The sequence below is a fragment of the Beta vulgaris genome, chromosome 5 (assembly GCF_026745355.1).
Source record: "Beta vulgaris subsp. vulgaris cultivar EL10 chromosome 5, EL10.2, whole genome shotgun sequence".
NCBI lineage: Eukaryota > Viridiplantae > Streptophyta > Magnoliopsida > Caryophyllales > Amaranthaceae > Beta > Beta vulgaris.
Genome location: NC_079206.1, coordinates 67,921,665 through 67,926,025, shown reverse-complemented (window position 1 = coordinate 67,926,025; position 4,361 = coordinate 67,921,665).

The window sequence follows — 4,361 nt, the reverse complement described above, 5'->3', positions numbered from 1 at the left end:
CGGCCTGTTTTTCACCATATCGGGACCCGTCTCGATTTTGCACGATTTTTTTATCACGTGGCTCAGGATTCTATTGGAGGCCACACGCTTGATTACGCCCCCGAATTCCAAGCGTAGAGTTCATTTCGGCCGTTTTTCCGTACTCTGCCGAAACGGGGTTTATAGCCGAATTACGCCCTCAAACGTCCTCCGCTCCCTCCCAAAACATGTGTGGCTTCGTTATATGACCCAATAAGGCACCCAGAACCTTTTTTTTCCAAATTTCATCCTGGGGACCCCGGAACCCAAAAAACAGTGACTTATAACCTTTGAATCGGCCAGCTTTTGACCATTTCGGGACACATCTCGATTTTACCGATTTTTTTACCACATGGCTCAGGATTCTATTGGAGGACACACGCTCGTTTCCGGCCCCGAATTCCAAGCGTATAGCTCATTTCGGCCGTTTTCGTACTCTGCCAAAACGGGGTTTATAGCCGAATTACGCCCTCAAACGTCCTCCGTTACCCCCATAAACATGTGTGGTTTCGTTATATGGCCCAATGAGCCACCCGGAACCTTTTCTCGAAATTTCATCCCGTGGACCCCGGAACCCAAAAAACAGTGACTTATAGCCTTTGAATCGGCCTGTTTTTCACCAATTCTGGACCCGTCTCGATTTTGCCCAATTTTTTTACCACGTGGCTCAGGATCGTATTGGAGGCCACACACTTGTTTCCAGCCCCAAATTCCAAGCGTAGAGCTCATTTCGGACGTTTTTCCGTACTCTGCTGAAACGGGGTTTATAGCCGAATTACGCCCTCAAATGTCTTCCCTTTCCCCCAAAAACATGTGTGGCATCGTTATATGACCCAATGAGCCACCCGGAACCTTTTCCTAAAATTTCATCCCGGGGACCCCAGAACCCAAAAAACTGTGACTTATAGCCTTTGAATCGGCCTGTTTTTTACCATTTTGGGACCCGTCCCGTTTTTGCCTGATTTTTTACCACGTGGTTCAGGATGCTATTGGAGGCCGCACGCTCGTTTACGTCCCCAAATTCCAAATGTAGAGCTCATTTCGACAGTTTTTCCGTAATCGGCCGAAATGGGTTCATAGCCAAATTACGCCCTCAAACGTCCTCTGTTGCCTCCCAAAACTTGTGTGGCTCCGTCATATGACCCAATGAGCCACCCGTAACCATTTCCCGAAATTTCATCCTGGGGACCCCGGAACCCAAAAAACATTGACTTATATCCTTTGAATCGGCTTGTTTTTCACAATTTCGGGACCCATCTCAATTTTGCCCGATTCTTGTACCACGTGGATCAGGATTCTATTGGTGGCCACAAGCTCGTTTCCGGCCCCAAATTCCAAGCGTAGAGGTCATTTCGGCCGTTTTTTCGTACTCGGTCGAGACGGGGTTTATAGCCGAATTACGGCCTCAAACGTCCTCCGTTGCCTCCAAAAACATGCGTGGCTTCGTTATATAACCCAATGAGCCACCCAGAACGTTTTCCCCATAATTAATCCCGGGCACCCCGGAACCCAAAAAACAGTGACTTATACCCTTTGAATCGGCCCGTTTTTCACCATTTCGGGACCCGTCTCGATTTTGCCCGATTTTTTTACCACGAGGCTCAAGATTCTATTGGAGGCCACACGCTCGTTTCCGGCAAAAATATTCCAAGCGTAGAGCTCATTTTTGCCGTTTTTCCATACTATGCCGAAACGGGGTGTATAGCCGAATTACGCCTTCAAACGTCCTCCGTTGCCCCCAAAAACATGTGTGGCTTCGTTATATAACCCAATGAGCCACCCGGAACCTTTTCCCCAAATTTCATCCCGGGGACCCAGGAATCCAAAAAACAGTGACTTATAGCCTTTGAAGCGGCCCGTTTTTTCACCATTTCAGGACCCGTCTCGATTTTTCCTTATTTTTTTATCACGTGGATCAGGATGCTATTGGAGGCCACACGCTCGTTTCCGTCCCCAAATTACAAGTGTAGAGCTCATTTCGACAGTTTTTCTGTTATCGGCCAAAACGGGGTTTATAGCCGAATTACGCCCTCAAACGTCCTCCGTTACCCCCAAAAACATGTGTGGCTTCGTTATATGGCCCAATGAGCCACCCGGAACCTTTTCCCCAAATTTCATCCCGGGGACCCCGGAACCCAAAAAACTGTGACTAGGCTTTGAATCGGCCTGTTTTTTCTCCATTTCGGGACCCGTTTCGATTTTGCCTATTTTTTTACCAGGTGGATAAGGATGCTATTGGAGGCCACACGCTCGTTTCCGGCCCCAAATTCCAAGTGTAGAGCTCATTTCCACAATTTTTCCGTAATCGGCCGAAAATGGGTTTATAGCCAAATTACGCCCTCAAACGTCCTCTGTTGCCTCCCAAAACTTGTGTGGCATCGTTATATGACCCAATGAGCCACCCAAAACCTTTTCCCCAAATTTCATCCCGGGGACCCTAGAACCAAAATAACAGTGACTTAGCCTTTGAATCTGCATGTTTTTCACCATTTCGGGACATGTATCTATTTTGCCCGATTTTTTTACCACATGGCTCAGGATTCTATTGGAGGCCACACGCTCGTTTCCGGCCCCAAATTCCAAGCGTAGAGCTCATTTCGGCTGTTTTTCCGTACTTTGCTGAAACGGGGTTTATAGCTGAATTACGCCCTCAAACGTCTTCCGTTGCTCCCAAAAACATGTGTGGCTTCGTTATATGTACCAATATAGCCTTTGAATCGGCCCGTTTTTTCACCATTTCAGGACCCGTCTCGATTTTGCCCTATTTTTTTACCACTTGGATCAGGATGCTATTGGAGGCCACACGCTCGTATCCGGCCCCAAATTACAAGTGTAGAGCTCATTTCCACAGTTTTTCTGTTATCGGCCGAAACGGGGTTTATAGCCGAATTACGCCATCAAACGTTCTCAGTTGCCTCCCAAAACATGTGTGGCTTCGTTATATGACCCAATGAGGTACCCGGAACCTTTTCCCTAAATTTAATCCTGGGGACCCCGGAACCCAAAAAGCCTTTGAATCGGCCTGTTTTTTACCATTTCGAGACCTGTCTTGATTTTGCCCGATTTTTTTACCACGTGGCTCAGGATCGTATTGGAGGCCACACGCTTGTTTCCAGCCTCAAATTCCAAGCGTAGAGCTCCGTTCGGCCGTTTTCCGTACTTTGCCGAAACGGGGTTTATAGTCGAATTACGCCCTCAAACGTCTTCCGTTGCCCCCAAAAACATGTACGGCTTCGTTATATGACCCAATAAGGCACCCGGAAGCTTTTCCCAAAATATCATCCCTTGGACCCCGGAACCCAAAAAACTGTGACTAGCCTTTGAATCGGCCTGTTTTTTCTCCATTTCGGGACGCGTTTCGATTTTGCCCTATTTTTTACCAGGTGGATAAGGATGCTATTGGAGGCCACACGCTCGTTTCCGGCCCCAAATTCCAAGTGTAGAGCTCATTTCCACAGTTTTTCTGTAATCGGCCGAAAATGGGTTTATAGCCAAACGCCCTCAAACGTCCTCTGTTGCCTCCCAAAACTTGTGTGGCTTCGTTATATGACCCAATGAGCCACTCGAAACCTTTTCCCCAAATTTCATCCCGGGGACCCTAGAACCAACAAAACAGTGACTTATAGCCTTTGAATCTGCATGTTTTGCACCATTTCGGGACACGTCTCGATTTTGCCCGATTTTTTTACCACATGGCTCTGGATTCTATTGGAGGCCACAAGCTCGTTTCCGGCCCCAAATTCCAAGCGTAGAGCTCATTTCGGCTGTTTTTCCGTACTTTGCTGAAACGGGGTTTATAGCCGAATTACGCCCTCAAACGTCTTCCGTTGCTCCCAAAAACATGTGTGGCTTCTTTATATGACCCAATGAGCCACCCGGAACCTTTTCCCCAAATTTCTTCTTGGGGACCCCGGAACCCAATAAACAGTGACTTATATAACTTGAATCAGCCTGTTTTTCACCATTTCGGGACCCATATCGATTTTGCCTGATTTTTTTACCACGTGGCTCAGGATTCTATTGGAGTCCACACGCTTGTTTCTGGCCCCAAATTCCAAGCGTAGAGCTCATTTCGACAGTTTTTCTGTTATCGGCCGAAACGACGTTTATAGCCGAATTACGCCCTCAAACGTTCTTAGTTGCCTCCCAAAACATGTGTGGCTTCGTTATATGACCCATTGAGGTACCCGGAACCTTTTCCCTAAATTTAATCCTGGGGACCCCGGAACCCAAAAAAACAGTGACTTATAGCCTTTGAATCGGCCTGTTTTCACCATTTCGAGACCTGTCTCGATTTTACCCGATTTTTTTACCACGTGGCTCAGGATCGTATTGGAGGCCAC